This window comes from Leopardus geoffroyi, chromosome A1, assembly GCF_018350155.1.
Source record: "Leopardus geoffroyi isolate Oge1 chromosome A1, O.geoffroyi_Oge1_pat1.0, whole genome shotgun sequence".
NCBI classification, from domain to species: Eukaryota; Metazoa; Chordata; class Mammalia; order Carnivora; family Felidae; genus Leopardus; species Leopardus geoffroyi.
Window position 1 is genome coordinate 87,072,916 of NC_059326.1, and position 21,585 is coordinate 87,094,500.

The following is a 21,585-nucleotide window of genomic DNA, read 5'->3' on the forward strand; positions in this document are numbered from 1 at the left end:
GAAAGCAGCTAGAGATGAATGTGCTCTAACATATAAAGGGAGACCTATAAGACTCGTGACTGATCTCTCTACTTAAACTTGGCAGGCCAGAAAGGGATGGCAGGAGATCTTCAAAGTGATGAAGAGAAAAAATATGCAGCTGAGAATCCTTTATCCAGCAAGTCTGTCATTTAGAATAGAGGTAGAGATAAAGGTCTTCCCAAACAAACAAAAACTGAAGGAATTCATCACCACTAACCCAGCCCTACAAGAGATCCTAAGGGGGATCCTGTGAGACAAAGTACCAGAGACATCACTACAAGCATGAAACCTACGGACATGACAATGACTCTGAACCCATATCTTTCTATAATAACACTGAATGTAAATGGATTAAATGCGCCAACCAAAAGACATAGGGTATCAGAATGGATAAAAAAACAAGACCCATCTATTTGCTGTCTACAAGAGACTCATTTTAGACCTGAGGACACCTTCAGATTGAGAGTGAGGGGATGGAGAACTATTTGTCATGCTACTGGAAGCCAAAAGAAAGCTGGAGTAGTCATACTTATATCAGACAAACTAGACTTTAAATTAAAGGCTGTAACAAGAGATGAAGAAGGGCATTATAGAATAATCACAGGGTCTATCCATCAGGAAGAGCTAACAATTATAAATGTCTATGCACCACATACAGGAGCCCCCAAATATATAAAACATTACTCGCAAACAAACCTTACTGATAAGAATGTGGTAATTGCAGGGGACTTGAACATCCCACTTACAGAAATTAATAGATCATCTAGACACATGGTCAATAAAGAAACAAGGGCCCTGAATGATACATTGGATCAGATGGACTTGACAGATATGTTTAGAACTCTGCATCCCAAAGCAACAGAATATACTTTCTTCTCGAGTGCACATGGAACATTCTCCAAGACAGATCACATACTGGGTCACAAAACAGCCCTTCATAAGTATACAAGAATTGAAATCATACCATGCATACATTCAGACCACAATGCTATGAAGCTTGAAATCAACCACAGGGAAAAGTCTGGAAAACCTCCAAAAGCATGGAGGTTAAAGAACACCCTACTAACGAATGAGTGGGTCAGCCAGGCAATTAGAGAAGAAATTAAAAAATATATGGAAACAAACAAAAATGAAAATACAACAATCCAAACGCTTTGGGGTGCAGCAAAGGCAGTCCTGAGAGGAAAATACATTGCCATCCAGGCCTATCTCAAGAAACAAGAAAAATCCCAAATACAAAATCTAACAGCACACCTAAAGGAAATAGAAGCAGAACAGCAAACACAGCCTAAGCCCAGCAGAAGAAGAGAAATAAGAAAGATCAGAGCAGAAATAAACAATATAGAATCTAAAAAAAAATGTAGAGCAGATCAACGAAACCAAGTTATTTTTTTTGAAAAAATAAACAAAATTGACAAACCTCTAGACAGGCTTCTCAAAAAGAAAAGGGAGATGACCCAAAGAGATAAAATCATGAATGAAAATAGAATTATTACAACCAATCCCTCAGAGATACAAGCAATTATCAGGGAATACTATGAAAATTTATATGACAACAAACTGGACAACCTGGAAGAAATGGACAAATTACTAAACACCCTCATGCTTCCAAAACTCAATCAGGAGGAAATAGAAAGCTTGAATCGACCCATAACCATCGAAGAAATTGAATCAGTCATCAAAAATCTCCCAACAAATAAGAGTCCAGGGCCAGATGGCTTCCCAGGGGAGTTGTACCAGACGTTTAGAGCAGAGATAATACCTATCCTTCTCAAGCTATTCCAAAAAATAGAAAGGGAAGGAAAACTTCCAGACTCATTCTACAAAGCCAGTATTACTTTGATTCCTAAACCAGACAGAGACCCAGTAACAAAAGAGAACTACTGGCCGATATCCCTGATGAATATGGATGCAAAAAATCTCCATAATATACTAGCAAATCGAATTCAACAGCATATAAAGAGAATTATTCACCATGATCAAGTGGGATTCATTCCTGGGATGCAGGGCTGGTTCAACATTCGCAAATCAATCAACGTGATACATCACATTAATAAAAGAAAAGATAAGAACCATATGATCCTGTCAATCGATGCAGAAAAGGCCTTTGACAAAATTCAGCAGCTTTTCTTAATAAAAACCCTCAAGAAAGTCGGGATAGAAGGAACATACTTAGAGATCATAAAAGCCATTTACGAAAAGCCCACAGCTAACATCCTCCTCAATGGGGAAAAACTGAGAGCTTTTTCCCTGAGATCAGGAACACGACAGGGATGCCCACTTTCACCGCTGTTGTTTAACATAGTGTTGGAAGTTCTAGCATCGGCAATCAGACAACAAAAGGAAACCAAAGGCATAAAACTTGGCAAAGATGAAGTTAAGCTTTCACTTTTTGCAGATGACATGATATTATACGTGGAAAATCCGATAGACTCCACCAAATGTCTGCTAGAACTGATACATGAATTCAGCAAAGTTGCAGGATACAAAATCAATGTACACAAATCAGTTGCATTCTTATACACTAATAATGAAGCAACATAAAGACAAATAAAGAAACTGATCCCATTCACAATTGCACCAAGAAGCATAAAATACCTAGGAATAAACCTAACCAAAGATGTAAAAGATCTGTATGCTCAAAACTATAGAAAGCTTACAAAAGAAATTGAAGAAGATATAAAGAAATGGAAAAACATTCCATGCTCATGGATTGGAATAATAAATATTGTGAAAATGTCAATACTACCCAAAGCTATCTACACATTCAATGCAATCCCAATCAAAATTGCACCAGCATTCTTCTCGAAACGAGAACAAGCAATCCTAAAATTCATATGGAACCACAAAAGGCCCCGAATAGCCAAAGTAATTTTGAAGAAGAAGACCAAAGCAGGAGGCATCACAATCCCAGACTTTAGTCTCTACTTCAAAGCTGTCATCATCAAGACAGCATGGTATTGGCACAAAAACAGACACATAGACCAATAGAAACCCCAGGGGCGCCTGGGTGGTGCAGTGACTTCAGCCAGGTCACGATCTCGCGGTCCGTGAGTTCGAGCCCCGCGTCAGGCTCTGGGCTGATGGCTCAGAGCCTGGAGCCTGTTTCCGATTCTGTGTCTCCCTCTCTCTCTGCCCCTCCCCCGTTCATGCTCTGTCTCTCTCTGTCCCAAAAATAAATAAACGTCGAAAAAAAAAATAGAAACCCCAGAACTAGACCCACTAACGTATGGCCAACTCATCTTTGACAAAGCAGGAAAGAACATCCAATGGAAAAAAGACAGTCTCTTTAACAAATGGGGCTGGGAGAACTGGACAGCAACATGCAGAAGGTTGAAACTAGACCACTCTCTCACACCATTCACAAAAATAAACTCAAAATGGATGAAGGACCTGAATGCGACACAGGAAACCATCAAAACCCTAGAGGAGAAAGCAGGAAAAGACCTCTCTGACCTCAGCCATAGCAATTTCTTACTTGACACATCCACAAAGGCAAGGGAATTAAAAGCAAAAATTAACTACTGGGATCTTATGAAGATAAAAAGCTTCTGCACAGCAAAGGAAACAACCAACAGAACCAAAAGGCAACCAACGGAATGGGAAAAGATATTTGCAAATGACATATCGGACAAAGGGCTAGTATCCAAAATCTATAAAGAGCTCACCAAACTCCACACCCGAAAAAAAAATAACCCAGTGAAGAAATGGGCAGAAAACATGAATAGACACTTCTCTAAAGAAGACATCCGGATGGCCAACAGGCACATGAAAAGATGCTCAAAGTCGCTCCTCATCAGGGAAATACAAATCAAAACCACACTCAGATATCACCTCACGTCAGTCCGAGTGGCCAAAATGAACAAATCAGGAGACTATAGATGCTGGAGAGGATGTGGAGAAACGGGAACCCTCTTGCACTGTTGGTGGGAATGCAAACTGGTCCAGCCACTCTGGAAAACAGTGTGGAGGTTCCTCAGAAAATTAAAAGTAGACCTACCCTATGACCCAGCAATAGCACTGCTAGGAATTTACCCAAGGGATACAGAAGTACTGATGCAGAGGGGCACTTGTCCCCCAATGTTTATAGCAGCACTCTCAACAATAGCCAAATTATGGAAAGAGCCTAAATGTCCATCAACTGATGAATGGGTAAAGAAATTGTGGTTTATATACACAATGGAGTACTAGGTGGCAATGAGAAAGAATGAAATATGGCCCTTTGTAGCAACGTGGATGGAACTGGAGAGTGTGATGCTAAGTGAAATAAGCCATACAGAGAAAGACAGATACCATATGTTTTCACTCTTATGTGGATTCTGAGAAACTTAACAGAAACCCATGGGGGAGGGAAAAGAAAAAAAAAGGAGGTTAGAGTGGGAGAGAGCCAAAGCATAAGAGACTCTTAAAAACTGAGAATAAACTGAGGGTTGATGGGGGTGGGAGGGAGGGGAGGGTGGGTAATGGGTATTGAGGAGGGCACCTTTTGGGATGAGCACTGGGTGTTGTATGGAAACCAATTTGACAATAAACTTCATATATTGAAAAAAACAAAATTTCAGTTTAAAAACAAAAAAAGTCCTTTTTAATATTTTTTGCAAGGCTGGTTCAATGGTCACAAACTCCTGTCATGTTTTTGTGTCTGGGAAACTCATTATCTCTCCTTCTATTCTGAAAGACAGTCCTGGTGGACAAAGTATTCTTGGATGCAGATTTTTCCATTTATCATGTTTTATATAGCATGCCACTCCCTCTGGCCTACCAAGTTTCTGTTAAGAAATCTCCATCTAGCGTTATGGCCCTCCATGTAAGTTAAGAACTTCTTTTGTCTTGCTGCTTTTATGATTTTCTCTTTATTGCTCTATTTTGCAAATGTATTTACAATGTCTTGGTGTTGGTTGGCATTTATTGGTCTTGAAGGGAGTTCTCTGTGTCTCCTGGCTCTGGATGTCTGTTTCCTTCCCCAGATGAGGGAAGGTTTCAGCCATTATTTCTTCAAGTAAATTTTTTATGCCCCTTTCTCTCTTTTCTTCTTTTAGAACTACTATGATATGAATGTCATTATATTTGATGGAGTCACTGGGTTCCCTAAATCTATTCTCCTTTTGCGTAATTCTTCCTTCTGTCTTTGTTCAGCTTCATCGCATTCCATTACTTTGTCTCACAGACCATTAATTCATTCTTCTGACTCTTCTACCCTGCTGCTCCTTGTATCAAGTGCGTTTTTAATCTTGTTTATTTCATCCTTCATCTCTGATTGTTGTTTTTTGTTTTGTCCCTGTGGTAAGGGTCTCACTGTTGTCTTCTATTCTTTTCTCAAGCCCAGTGAGTATCTATATGATCATTGCCTTGAATTCTATATCAGGCATGTTACTTATATACGTTTCACTTAGATCTCTGGCCAAGGCCTTATGTTGTTCTTTCATTTGGGATAAATTCCTCTGTCTTCACATTTTGTCTAAGTCTCTGACTTCTTCTGTGTGTTAGAAAAGCCACTTATGTCTCCTATTCCTGAAAGTAATGGCCTTGGAAAAAGAAGTTAGGTAGTGGCTAGCACCTCAGGGAGTGTGTTGTGTGTGCTGTGTGTGCTCTGCTCTTGTCTTCTGGCTGCTCCATCCTTCATGCCAGTCATCTGTAGAGGCTCTCCTTGCCTGCACTCGTCAGTATTTTGTCCCTAGTCAGAATGTGGTGAGTTTTAACTAGGTGTGCTTTGATCTGCTTGTGTAATGAAACTTGACACCAGTACCACTGGAAGTGAGGCCCTGCAGAACTCTCTTGTTTTCTTGGGAAACATGGTGTGGGGAGGGGTTTTAGCTGGTCTTCTGGGGAAGTCCCATGCTGGAAGTGAGGCAAATGTGACTGAAAAGAGTTCACCAGATCACAGTTCCATTGGTCTTTGTGTAAGCAAATTATCCAGTGTCTGCACTATGCTGTTTTTTGCAGGTGATCTGTGCTTATGCTGAGGTGTGCAGGTGATGGAAATGGCACTGGCCAGATCCTTTGTTCCCAGAAAGTGTCTCCATGAAAGCTGCCTCTCAGGGATGCATTCTGAGAAAACCAAATAATCTCCCACCCGTGTGCCCCAACTCCTTCAGATCGTTGTTTCCATGCTGTCTGCTCCCAGGTTGTCAGCCCAGCCTGCTGCCATTTAAAATTCCAACTTTTAGGCCCTACTGGTTGCAAGAACTCACAAAATTCAGGTGCTCTCATTTTCTAAGCCAATGGTTTTGGGGAAATGTTCTCCTTGTTCATTCCTCTGTTTGCTAATCTCTCTCCCATCCTTCTCTGCAACCATGGCTACCTCCCTTCTACAGCACCCATGATCTTTTTCTCCCCTAAACTAGATTTCTGCACTTCCTCCCTTCTTCATTGTGGTTTCTTCTCTCCCTTTCATTGTTGAGTTTGTTCTGTTACTCTTGCCCTCCATTTGTGGGGTATTTAGGATAATTTGCTTAACTAGTCATGTTTTTGGAATGAGGGAAGACTAGATTCCTCCTACTCCACTGCCATTTTTCTGCTCCCCAAAACTAGTATTTTTTAAATTAGCAATCTAGAATGAGGGAAGTCACAGAGTACTAAATATGGCAAAAATCCCAATTTATAAGAGGAATATTGAGTAATTCTTAAATTTACAACTTAATCAACTTGATGGTGACCCATAAAATCTTTGTATATATTAAATAAATTTAACAGTTTCTGCAAAACAATATGTTAATAATTTCTTATAGCTCACTATTTTTCATAAATAAAAAGTCATGTTCAATGCACTGATTTCATGTATAGAATAACATATATGTATGTATATACGTACATATACATATATATGTATATATATATAACTTTAAAAATGTATTCATATACAATTATTTAATTAAACAAAATATCAACCTTAATACTGTTTTATTATCATGAACTGAGGGAATTACACGGCCTTAATACAATTCAATTATACCATTAACAAAAATTTGAAGAACCAACTATCCATATAAAGGGGATGAGAAAATCAGACTACTGGGTGAAGTAGTAGTCATTATTGGTGCTGAAGATGTTAAAATTTTCAGGAACAAGCATATTTAGTCTCAGGTTAAAAACATGGAACATGCCATGACTGCACTAAAGGCCAGTTGAATTAAGATTCAGAGTAGATTTCTTATTTAAAGTTAGGGTATTGATTAGAAAAAAATATGACTCTTAAAGTCAGAATGATAATATCTGGGAGAATTTCTGATGACTATAATTACCCTGAATCCCAACCTCCAAGGCTTTTGTCAGATGAAGCACTCCTTCTGTTACTGGATAATGAGGCTCTTCATACTGAAAACCTTGAAGACATCATCTTGTAAGAAAAAGTCAAAGATTATGCCTTACCAAAAGCACTTCAATGTATTTATCCTCAAAATGAAAATCAGACCCAACATGTCTTTGAAATGGGGTAGATTGTAATAGCAAGGTATTATGCTAAGAAAACACCAAATCAAGAAAACAAAAGTGTTAATTCAGCATCATGGTTTTGTTATTGAATGAATTCCTAGATTTTGAGGAAAGCATATGTATTTTATATGACTAAATTAATGTCTTCATATCAGTGCACTTACCAGAGGGTCTGGACTTAATACTGCAACTCAGAGATTTAAAAGCACTTCTAATCATTAATTAGAGTGGATGCCTAGAAATTGATCTCAGCAATGGCAAAATTAGCAAAATTAGCTCCAGTGTTTCATGCTGTATTAGTCTCCTTTTGCTGCTATAACCAATTACCACAAACCTGACGGTTAAAACAATACATGTTAATTATCTTAAATACTGGAGATCAGAATTACAAAATGAGTCTCACATCAAGGAATTGATATGGCTGAACTCATTTGTGCAGACCTTAGGGGAGTTACATTCTTTGTCTTTTCTAACTTCTAGAAGATGGCCTCAGTCCTTGGATAATAGGCCCCCTTTTTTCAATGCCTGTGATATAAAACCAGCATTGGCTGTTTGAATTTTACTCCTACTGCATTATTCTGACACTGTTTCTGCTGTTCCTCTCTTACACCATTTAAAGACCTTTGTGTTTACACTGGCCTCACCTGGATAAACCAGGATAGTCTCAGATGAAAATATGACACCACATACCCAAAATGTGGAGAGGAGAGGAGTGAAGAATGGATCCAAAGTTAAATAACCATCAACTTAATAAGACTGCTACATGCAGAAGTTGTTATATACAAACCTAATGTTAACCACAAATCAAAAACTAGTAAAAAATACAAAGAATAAGGAAAAAGAAATTTAAATGTAACACTAAAGAAAATCAGCAAACTATAGAAGAGAGAACAAGAATGTAACAAAGAAAATATTCAGAAACAACCACAAAACACGTAATAAAATGGCAATAAATATGTATCTACCAATAACCACATTGAATGTAAATGAACTAAATGGTCCAACCAAAAGACCAAAAGGATTTAAAAAAAAAGACAATACTCATCTATATACTGCCTACAAGAGACTCATTTGAGAACTAAAGATATTCGGGGCACCTGGGTGGCTCAGTCAGTTAAGCAGCTGATTTTAGCTCAGGTCATGATCTCACAGTTCATGGGTGTGAGCCCCACATAGGGCTCTGTGCTGACAGCTCAGAGCCTGGAGCTTGCTTCAGATTCTGTGTCTCCTTCTCTTTCTACCTCTCCCCTACTGGTGCTCTCTCTTTGTCTCTCAAAAATAAATAAAACTCTTTAAAAATTAAAACAAAAGAAATAAAGATACTTGCTAATTGAAAGGGAGTGGGAGAAACATCTATTATGCAAATGGATGTCAAAAGAAAGTTAGAGTACGATACTTATATCGTACAAAATAAGCTTTAAAATAAGTAATAAGAGAAAAAAGGACACTATATAATAATAACAGGGACAATCTAGTATGAAGAACTAACAATTGTAAATATTTATGCACATAGCATAGGTGCTCCCAAATCCATAAAACAGTTAATAAGAAACATAAAACAATAAATTGATAATAATACAATAGCAACAGGGGACTTTCACACCCCACTGCATCAATGAACATGTCGTCTAAATGAAAATCAACAAAGAAACAATGGTTTTGAACAGCATGCTGGACAGATGGACTTGACAGTTATATTCAGAACATTCCATCCTAAAACAACAGAATACACATTTTTTTCAAGTGCAGATGACATTCTCCAGAATATATCACATATTAGGCCAAAAAACAAACCTCAACAAATTGAAAAAGATTGAAATCATACGATGCAACTTTTCTGACCACAACACTATGAAACTAGAAGTCAACCAAAAGAAAAAATCTGGATAGAACACATATATATGGAGGTTAAATGATATGCTACTAAATAATGAATGGATTAACCAAGAAATCAAAGAATAAATTTTAAAAAAGTACATGGAAAAGGGTGAAAATGAAAGCACAACTGTCAAAAACCTTTCGGATACAGCAAAAGTGTTCATAAGAGAGAATTATATAGCAATGCAGATCTACCTCAAGAAGCAAGAAAATTTTCAAATCAACAGCCTAATCTTACACCCAAAGGAGCTAGAAAAAGAACAACAAGTGAAACCTAAAGCCAGAAGAAGAGGAAATAATAAAGATTAGAGCAGAAATAAATGATATAGAAACAATGAAAAAAGCAGAACAGATCAATGAAACTAGAAGCTGTTCTTAGAAAAAAATAGTAAAATTGATAAGCCTGTGGTCAGACTACTCAGAAGAAAAGATAAAGGACTCAAATAAATAAAATCACAAATGAGAGAGCAAAAATAAGAAAAATCACAGAATAACAATTATAAGAGAATATTATAAAAAACTATCGGCCAGCAAATTGGACAACCTAGTAGAAATGGAAAAATTCCTAGAAACATATAAATTACCAAAATTGAAACAGAAAGAAAGAGTAAACTTGAAAAGATGAATTACCAGCAAAGTAATTCAAACAGTAATCAAAAACCTCCCAACAAACAAAAGTCCAGGGCCAGATGATTTCATAGGCAATTTCTACCAAACATTTAAAGAGAGTTAGTTATCTATTCTTCTCAAACTAAAATAGAAAAGGAATGAAAACTTCTAAATTTCTATGAATCTAGAATTACACTACTTGCAAAACCAGATAGACTCCACTAAAAAAAGAAAACTACAGGCCAATATCTCTGATGAACACAGATGCAAAAATCCTTGACAACATAGTATCAAACAATTTCAACAAAACATGAAAAAGGTAAGAGAAAGTATAACAGCCATATGATAATTTCAATACATCCAGATAAAGCATTTGACAAACTACAACATCAATTCATGGAAAAAAAAAATTAACAAAGTATCTTTAGAAAGAACACACTTAAACACAATAAAGGCCTTATATAAAAAACCAACAGCTATCATCATTTGTAATGAATGAAAACCGAGAGCTTTTCCCTTAAGGTCAAGAATAAGAAAAGGATATCCACTCTCACCTCTTTTATTCAATATAGTAATGGAGGCCCTAGCCACCACAATCAGACATACATACATTCATAAATACATACATGGCATGTGATCAGTAAGGAAGAAGTAAAAACTTTCACTATCTTCAGATGACATGATACCCTATATAGAAAACTTGAAAGGCTCATCCAAAAAACTGCTAGGACTGATGAACAAATTCAGTAACATCACAGGATGCAAAACCCCTGTACAGAAATCTGTTGCATTTCTATAATTAATAATGAAGCTGCAGAAAAAGAAATTAAGGAATCAATCCCATTTAGAATTGCACTGAAAATAATAAGATACTTAGGAATAGACCTAACCAAAGAGGTAAAAGACCTGTACTCTTAAACTATAAAACACTACTGAAAGAAATTGAAAAGAACACAAAGAAATGGAAAGACATTCTATGCTAGTGGATTGGAAGAACAAACATTGTTCAAATGTCTATACTACCCAAAGCAATCTATCAAGGTAATCCTTATCAAAATACTAACATTTTTCACAGAACTGTAATGAACAATTTTAAAATTTGTATGAAGCCATAAAAGAACCTGAATGTCCACAGCAATTTTGAAAAAGAAAAGCAAAACTGGAGGCAACACAATCTGGACTTCAAGTTATATCACAGAGCTATAGTAATCCAAACAATATGATACTGGCACAAAAATAGACACATAGATCAATGGAACAAAATAGAAAAGCCAAAAATAAGTCCACAATTATGTGGTCAATTATTTTCACAAAATCAAGAAATAATATCCAATGAGAAAAATACAGTATCTTCAACAAATGGTGTTGGGAAACTGGACACTAACATAAAAAAAAAAAAGAAATTGGACTGCTTTCTTATACCGTAAACAAAAATAAATTCAAAATGGGGATTAAAGACCTAAATGTGAGACCCAAAGCCATAAAAATCCTAGAGAATAGGAGAAAATTTTTGCAAATGACTTAACCAATAAAGGATTAGTATCCAAAATATATAATGAACTTATAAAATTCAGCACCCAAAAAACCAAATAATCCAATTAAAAATGAGCAGAAGGCATGAACAGACATTTCTCCAAAGAAGACATCCAGATGGCCAAAAGACACATGAAAAGATGCTCATCATGACTTATCATTAGGGAAATGCAAATCAAAACTCCAATTAGATATCACCTTGCCATTGTCAGAATAGCTAAAATTAACAACACAAGAAACAACAGGTGTTGGGGAGGTTGTGGAGAAAGGGGAACCCTCTTACAGTGTTGGTGGGAATGCAAACTGGCACAGCCACTCTGGAAAACTGTATGGTGGTTTCTGAAAAAGTTAAAAGTAGAACTACCCTATGATCCAGCAATTCCACTACTGGGTATTTACCCAAAGATTGCAAAAACACCAGTTCAAATGAATACATGCATCCCAATGTTTATAGCAATATTACCTACAATAGCCAAAACATGGAAGCAGTCAAGTGTCCATCAACTGATGAATGGATAAAGAACATGTGGTATATACATGATTTCACTCATACGTGGAATTTAAAAAAAATGATGAATGTACGGGTTTTGGAAAAAAGATTCAAACCAGCAAACAGACTCTTAACTATAGAGAACAAATTGAGAGTTGCTGGAGGGGAAGTGGGTAGCAGGATGGGTTCTATGGGTGATGGGTATTAAGGAGGGCACTTGTAATGAGAACTGGGTGTTATACGTAAGTGATGAATCACTAAATTTTACACCTGAAACTAATATTTCATTGTATATTAACTAACTGGAATTAAAATAAAAAACTAAAAAGAAAAAATCCAGGATACTCTCCCCATTTTAAGATTCTTAATTATATCCTCAAAAATCCCTTTTTTCATATTAAAGAAAAAATAATTCAGATTTAAATTGGATATCTTTGGGGCCTTAATTCTGCCTACCACACATGTATTCCTTAGTATTGAAAAAAACAAAAATATCTCAAGATTTGGGACTATATGAACATTAAAGTAAATATATACATATATATATTTAATGTTTATTTTTTAGAGAGAGAGAGAGACAGACAGACAGAATACGAGCAGGGGAGGGGCAGAGAGAGGGGGAGACACAGAATCCAAAGCAGGCTCCAGGTTCTGAGCTGTCAACACAGAGCCCGACATGGGGCTCCAACTCACAAGCTGTGAGATCATGACCTGTGCCGAAGTCAGATGCTTAACTGACTGAGCCACCCGGGAGCCCCTTAAAGAAAATATATTAATGTAACCTGCTCATCCACCCCCCACATTTCATAAAATAGCACAAAAAAATCTTTTTCCCAAGTCCCTTATACCATGAGCATTATATTGCTTTCTGAAACACAAAATTAACTCACTGTTTGTTTCCTTTTTAGGAAGTTTGGTAGTCCTATTATTTGTGAGATGTTAGTGAACTGCAATGTCTTTTCTGCAATTCAACCCAATATTTATGACCGAACTGCAACAGTTGGTTCCATAAATGATTGAAGGTAACAAACTCTCCAAAATATGAAAACCTGGTTTTAGTTTTATCACCTGGTTTTGTTTGGAAGTAGAGAGGATCACAATGGTATTGAAATATGAGACACAAGTGGTCCACAGCACACACAGCAAAGAGTTTGTTAAAGTTAACTTGCAGTTCCCCAAGTGGAAAAGGCCAGCATAAACACTTCAACAGGCCATTATGGAAAGAATGAGGAGTATAAAGATTGAGCTATAAACTTATTGCTTCTGAAGCACATAAACAGAGATCATGAGACAATCATTTGTAATTCAAGACCAAATAAATTTGGTCAAAAGGCCGAATGAAATTGCTTTGAAAGGATCTCCTTTGTACCTTAGCCCACTAGTCAGAGTAAAGGAGAAAATATTTTCTTCCCTGTACTTGTTTCAGAATGAGTGGAAAGGATTCATAAACACATCCTGTGAATTTCACCACACCATGAAAACATGGGTAAAATAGTTATGTTAACAATGGGCAGCAGCATCACATTGTTTCTCCTGTTCTCCGGTGACCTGGTCCAAATGGAATGTAAACAAACTAATCAACAGCAGTGTATCTTCCCCTAAGGAAATCAGGAAAAGAAATAAAGGTGGTGATTTTTTTAAGTTTTTATTTAATTTCCAGGTAGTTAACATATGGTGTAATATTAGTTGCAGGTGTACAATACAGTGAATCAGCAATTCCATACAAGAGGTGCTCATCAAAAGTACACTCATAAATCCCCAACTTCCCCATTTAATTTCCCTTTTTTGGACATTTTCACAAATTCAATTAAATGGCAAGTTCAATCACATTTACTACTTCAATTGAGGTCTGTTTACTTGAGTAAAGTAATACAATGACAGACATTTAACATGCATTTTATTTTACGTGGAGGGACATCAGCACAGCTACATTAGTGTACTTCCGGGCTCTATCAATTTCTGTATTTTGGTGAAAATATGCTTTGCAGAAATATTGATCATTTCATATATCCACAGGACATAATATTGGTCTACTACATGGAGAACATAAAGCTAAGTGTAGGTGAACAGGAAGGGTCAGGTACCCTAGGTTACTTTAAATGCATGTCTAAGGAAAATGAAAAAGCCAGCATCTCAGTGAATTTTCTGAATTATTTCAGGGTAAACCCATCCAAATCATTTTGCATCTCTGTTTGCTGTCAAAACAGCACAGTATTTTGTGAGTCTCTTTGATTTTGAGTAAACCATATACAACTTTAAGTTGGACCCAGAAAGAGATTCTCCTGTGGTAGAGGACTAATACAAAATTTGATTTCATAAAACTATTAATGAAATGAATGAACACTAGCAAAACTGATTAATTAAAAAACAGATGGAAAGCACACACACATGCATTCACACACAGAAGCATTAGAAATGAGCAAGAAGCACCACTATAGATCCTGTAAACATTAAATCCATACAGAGATATAATAACAATTGTAAGATTTAAGACTTTAAAATTTTAATAGAAAAAGACCAATTTAATGAGAAATGGAACTTGTAAGGCTGACAAGATGAAACAGAAAATAAGAATAGTCTGTAATCACAGAAGCATTTTTATCTGTACGCAAAGAAGTTTTTAAATAAATGTCATCGCCCTAGATAGCTTCACCAGAAAATTCTACCAAAGACTACAAGAAGAAAGATTAATCAGACACAAATCTTCATGAAAGTAGAAAAAAATCCAAGGCTGGATTACTGAAGGACACCAGAATTTTAGGTGTCCCCAAGAAAGGGCAGTGTCAGGTAGCATAAAGGTTACTATGACCTAAGAGAGTGTAGAGGTCAGAGAAATGGAGGAAGGAACGATGTTAAGAGGGAGATGTTGAGCAATGTTTGTAAGTGCTAGAGATAAGATAATTGAAACTAACATTGACAATTGTCCTTTAGACTCTGTAGTTACATTTTGGCAGAGGCATTCATATTTTTTTAAACAAAACACACAGTTAGACATATATTTTATACCATACTTTAGTACAATCATTTACATAGACATACAATCAATATAATTGTCTTATATGACAATTTTATGTGTAATGCACTATGATGCTTTTCAAAATATGTTATTCTATTTATGGCTGTGATGAGGTTTAATGAAATACATTTATTTCATAGCCCATGAAATGTGCTCAATGAAACAGTAGTACCACAAGCATGTCACCATGAGCTGAAAGGTGATTAAGAAATGCAAAGTTTCAAATGATGAGGCTACACAATTTTTTTAACACACTTGGTTGTAAAATGAGAAGACAGTTGAAGAATAGCTATAAGAAGTGAGTTTGTTTCAGATATGTCTGTCCCACAAACATATTGTTGTTCATAACTGCTTATTCTGAGAAGTTAACATGATTACTGCACCTGGATACTATGTCAAAAAAGTGAAGACTAGCCCAAAACAAAAAAGAAAAGGAAAAGAAAAAAGAAACACATAACACAAGCTCATATTCAAAATGGTCCTATTTAAAACATCTATACATAAATTAAAATCAGCAGGATTTAGGTTAATTACTTCCCACAGAAGCTTATAAAGTATATAAATATATTTATAAATATATATATATTTATAAAGTATAAATAAATCATATAAAATAGTTTAATTTTGCTTTTGTTTCCCTTGTCAGAAAAAACATATCTTTTAAAAAAAAATGTGTATATGACCAATGTCAAAGGAGTGACTGCCTGTGTTTTCTTGTTTCTGTGTTTTATGGTTTCAGGTCTCACATTTCGGTCTTTCATTCATTTGAGCTGTGTGTGTGTGTGTGTGTGTGTGTGTGTGTGGTGTAAAGAAGTGGTCCAATTTCATTCTCTCACATGTTGCTGTCCAGTTTTCCCAACGTCATTTGTTGAAAAGACTTTTTCCAATTACATATTCTTGCTGCTTTATCATAGATTAATTGACTGTGTAAGTGTGGATTTATTACTGGGGTCTTTATTCTGTTCCATTGATCTATGTGTCTATTTTTATGCCAGTACTATACTGTTTTGATTACTACAGCTTTGTAGTATAACTTAGAATCTGACATTGTAATATTTCTGGTTTTGTTCTTTTTCAAAATTGCTTTGGCTATTCAGGGTCTTTCCTGGTTCCATACAAATTTTGTTATTTGTTCTAGTTTTGTGAAAACTTTGGCATTTTGATGAGGATTTCCTTAAATCTGTAGATTGTTTCGGGTAATGTGTACCTTTTAACAATACTGGTTCTCGCAATCCATAAACATGGAATATCCTTTCCATTTATTTGTGTTATCTTCAATTTATTCCCTCAATGTTTTATGGTTTTCAGAGTCCAGGTTTTTAACCTCCTTGGTTCAGTTTATTCTAAGATATATTATTCTCTTTAGTGCAAATGTAAATGGTATTGTTCTTTTTCTTTAATTTCTCTTTCTTCTACGTCATTATTAGTGCATAGAAATGCAGCAGATTTCTGTATACTAATTTTGAATTTTGCAAATTTACTAAATTCATTTATCAGTTCTACTAGTTTTTGATGGAGTCTTCAGAGTTTTCTATATATAGTGTCACATTATCTGCAAATGAAAGTTTTACGTATTCCTCATCAATTTGGATGTCTTTTATTTCTTTCTCTTGTTTGATTATTGTGGCTAGTACTTCCAGTACTATGTTGAATCAAAGAGTTAGGAGTAATTACACCAAAACTTTTTGCAAAAAAAAAACAAAAGTTTTTGCAAAGGTAGCCATCAGCAAAACAAAAAGGAAACCAATTCAATAGGACAAGACATTTGCAAATGATGTACCTTATATATAAAGATTTAATATCCAAAATGTGTAAGGAACTTACACAAATCAACACCAAAAACAATCAATTACAAAAATGGACAGGGGAACTGAATAGATATTTGTGCAGAAAGCACATACAGATAACCAATAGACACATGAGAAGATGCTCAACATCACTTATCATAGGAGAATACAAACCAAAACTAAATGAGGTATCACTTCACACCAGTCAGAATGGTTAAAATTAACAGCACGGAAACAACAGGTGTTGATGACAATGTGGGGAAAAAGGAACACTTTTACACTATTGGTAGGAATGCAAACTGGCACAGTGACTCTGGAAAATAGTATGGATGTTCCTCAAAAAGTTAAAAATAGAACTACCTTATAACCCAGTAATCACACTACTGGTCATTTACCCAAAAATACAAAAACAATTTCAAAGGGATACATGTATTCCTATGTTTATAGCAGCATTGTTTACTATAGCTAAGTTATGGAAGCAACCCAAGCAACATATATACATATAATATGTATATATGTGCAATAGAATATTATTCTATTCTATTTTATTCTATAGAATATTATTCATATGTATGTATATGTATGCAATAGAATATTATTCAGTAGTAAAACAAGAATGAAATTTTGCCATTTGCAATGACATGAATGAAACTAGAGAGTATTATGCTAAGAAAATAGGTCAGTCAGAGAAAGGCAAATATCATATGACTTCACTCACATGGAATTTAACAAAACTAGTGAACTAAGGAACAAAAAAGGAGAGAGAGGAGAGAGAGAGGCAAACCAAGAAATATTGTTAATTATAAAGAAGAAACTGATGGTTACCAGTGGGGTGGTGGATGAAAGGATGAGTGAAGTAGGTGATGGTTATTAAGAAATATACTTGTGAGGGGATATGCTTGCCCCAAATGGCAGAGAGACAGGGGGATCCATCTGTCCCGTGTCCCTCAAACAAAGAAGTGTAGAAGCCAAAGGACTTTGAACACCAGAGCCTGGAGGAAAAGAGACTGAATCTACTAGGAAGAAAATGGGAAAACTAGAGAAAAGATAGGTGGGTGATTGTGAACTGGAGGAGATAAAAAAGGCTGCATGGGCATAGAGGGGAGGGACCCCTTTCTGCAGAGAAACAAAGGGAAGAGAAAGAGCAGATAGGGAATCATCGAACCATATCTGGACAGGAGAAAGACCTTGGAATGAGACTGAGAGGGATCTGATCTCTAACTGCGGGGATTTTCTTCGGACTGGGGCCAGATCTGTGTTTACGCACCTGGGGAAGTGGGGAGCCAGGCCTGGGTGAGGTTGTAGGTCAGAAACTCAGTCCACAGCTGGAGAAAGTGGTTCACTCCCTGAGGGCTGCATGATAGCACAGAACCTGCCTGCATCTGCCACCCCTGGGTGCAGTGGTTGGGCAGAGGGCTCAGTCTGCAGGAGGATAAGGCTGCCATTTCTCTGCAGTGTTGTGGGAAAAGACAAAGCCTACCTGTGTCTGCCACCCTGGGGGCTGGTGGCGATGAGGGCTGTGGCTCAGTCCACAGGGAGGCAGTCCTCCCTGACATGCGGCTGCACAGACAAAGCCAGCTGGGACCACATATTGCCAAACAGAGAGGCACTTCCCCAGCGCCGGAGCACAGAGTGGGATGTTGAATCCTAGCCAAGCACAGGGTCAGGGGAATTGGTGGAGTGAGAAGGCCGCCCCCATCTGCACCCACTGGCACAGTGAGAATGATTCAGTGTCCACTGGGTCTGGCTCCATGGAAAAGAGACTGGGAAATCACCATTCCCCCCACCACCACCACCACCATCAAGGCAGGGCCTCGGGGGTCACTCCCTGGGCCCATAGTGGAGGTGGGTCCAGAAAACATCAAACCATGCCCCCTTGTACTGAGTAACTGCATATCCACCAGAGTAGCACAGAACCTAGAGACAGTTACTACCTACAAGTGATGCAGCATTACCTGGATTAACACTAGGGCTATTCCAAGGAACAAATCAAAGTACACCTGGGGGGGGGGTACAAAATATTACTACGAATAGGGCAATAAAATAACCAAAGTCACAACAACAGAGAGCAAGTAACAATCCCCGAAAAACACCTCTTGAAGGGCCATGGACAGTCTATGGCCATCTTTTAATATGAAAGTGCTTGCAGGTGTAGAGGACACAAGCTTTTAAAATGGTAAGGGAAAGAAAAATAGCCAAAATCATGAAATGGAAGAATCCTCCTCAAAAGAAACTTCAGGAAGTAGCAACAGCTAACAAGTACATAAAAAAACGATTTAAGCAATATAATGGAATAAGAATTTGGAAAAATAGTCATAAAATTAATCGCTGGGCTTGAAAAAATCATAGAGGACAGCATAGAATCTATTGCTACAGCGATCAAGGACTAAAAAATAGTCATGATGAATTAAAAAATGCTATAAATTAGGTGCAAAATAAAATGGAGGTGGCCACAGTGGGGATTGAAGATGCAGAGGACAAAATAGGTGAATTAGAAGATAAAACTATGGATAAAGAAGAAGCTGAGAAAAAGAGATTTAAAAATCCAGGAGTATGAGGGGAGCATTGGAGAACTAAGTGATGCAATAAAAGGGAACAATATTCATATCACAGGAATTCCAGGAGAAGAAGAGAGAGACAAAAGGGCTGAAGGCATATTTAAAAAAATCGTAGCTGTGAACTTCCCTGATCTGGGGAAGTAAAAAGGCAAAGAAATCGAAGAAGAACAGAGAACTCCCTTCAGACTTGATCTTCTGCATGACATAACATAGTGAAACTGGCAAAATACAAGGATAAAGAGAGAATTCTGAAAGCAGCTAGGGATAAACAGGCTCTAACTTATAAAGGGAGACCCATAAGAGTAGTGGCAGACCTATATAATGAAACTTGGCAGGCCAGAAAGGAATGGCAGGAAATCTTCAATGTGATGAACAGAAAAAATATGCAGCCAAGAATCCTTTATCCAGCAAGTCTGTCATTCAGAATAGAAGGACAGATAAAGGTCTTCCCAAACAAAAAATAACTGAAGGAATTCATCACCACTAAACCAGCCCTACAAGAGATCCTAAGGGGGATTCTGTGAGTGAAATGTTGCAAGGACCACAAAGTACCAGAGACATCACTACAAGCATGAAACCTACAGACATCACAATGACTCTACACATATCTTTCAATAATAACACCAAATGTAAATGCACTAAATGCTCCAACCAAAAGACATAGGGTATCAGAATGGATAAAAAAAAAAAAACAGGACCCATTTAATTGCTGTCTACAAGAGATTCATTTTAGACCTGAGGACACCTTCAGATTGAAAGTGAGGGGATGGAGAACTATCTACCATGCCACTGGAAGTCCAAAGAAACCTGGAGTAGCCATACTTATATCAGACAAACTAGACTTCAAATTAAAGGCTGTAACAAGAGATGAAGAAGGGCATTATAGAATAATCACAGGGTCTATCCATCAGGAAGAGCTAACAATTATAAATGTCTATGCACTGAATATGGAAGCCTGCAAATACATAAAACAATTAATCACAAACAAACCAACCTTATTGATAAGAATGTGGCAATTGCAGGGGACTTTAATACTCCACATACAGTAATGGATACATCATCTTGACACAGGATCAATAAAGAAACAAGGCCCATGAATGATACATTGGATCATATGGACATGACAGATATATGTAGAACTCTGCACCCCAAAGCAACAGAATGCACTTTCTTCTCCAGGGCACATGAAACATTCTGCAAGATATATCACATACTGGGTCACAAAACAGCCTTTCATAAGTATACAAGAATTGAGATCGTACCATGCACACTTTCAGACAACAATGCCATGAAACTTGAAATCAACCACAGGAAAAAGTCTGGAAAACCTCCAAAAGCATGGAGGTTAAAGAACACCCTACTAAAGAATAAATGGGTCAAACAAGCAATAAGAGAAGAAATTAAACAATATATGGAAACAAATGAAAATCAAAATATAACAATTTAAATGCTTTGGGATGCAGCGAAGGCAGTCCTGAGAGGAGAAAACATTGCAATCCAGGCCTATCTTCAGAAACAAGAAAAATCCCAAATACAAAATCTAACAGCACACCTAAAGGAAATACAAGCAGAACAGCAAAGATACCCCAAACCCAGCAGAAGAAGAGAAATAATGAAGATCAGAGCAGAAGTAAACAATATAGAATCTAAAAAAAACCTGTAGAACAGATCAATGAAACCAAAAGTTGGTTTTTTGAAAAAAAAAAAAAAAAAAAAAGATAAACCTCTAGCCAGGTTTCTCAAAAAAAAAAAGGGAGATGACACAAATAGATAAAATCATGAATGAAAATGGAATTATTACAACCAATCCCTCAGAAATAAAAGCAATTATCAGGGAATACTATGAAAATTATATGGCAACAAACTGGACAACCTGGAAGAAATGAACAAATTCCTAAGCACCCACACACTTCCAAAACTCAAACAGGAAGAAATAAAAAACTTGACTAGAGCCATAACCAGCAAACAAATCGGATCAGTTATCAAAAATCTCCCAATAAGACTCCAGGACCAGACGGCTTCCCTGGGGAATTGTACCAGACATTTAAAGTAGATATATTTCCTATCTTTCTCAAGCTGTTCCAAAACATAGAAAGGGAAGGAAAACTTCCAGACTTTTTCTATGAAGCTAGCATTACTTTGATTCCCAAACCAGAGACCCAGCCAAAAAAGGGAACTACAGGCCAATATCCCTGATGAATATGGATACAAAAATTCTCAATAAGATACTAGCAAATCGAATTCAACAGCATATACAAAGAA

At 36.7% G+C, this 21,585-nt stretch overlaps 1 protein-coding gene across 2 annotated transcripts in view; it reads right to left on the reverse strand.

Annotated features, from left to right (window-relative positions):
* Positions 1–21,585, reverse strand: part of GCSAML (germinal center associated signaling and motility like) — a 46,895-nt gene that overhangs the window by 5,161 nt on the left and 20,149 nt on the right. The gene's annotated exons all lie outside the window — the stretch shown is intronic.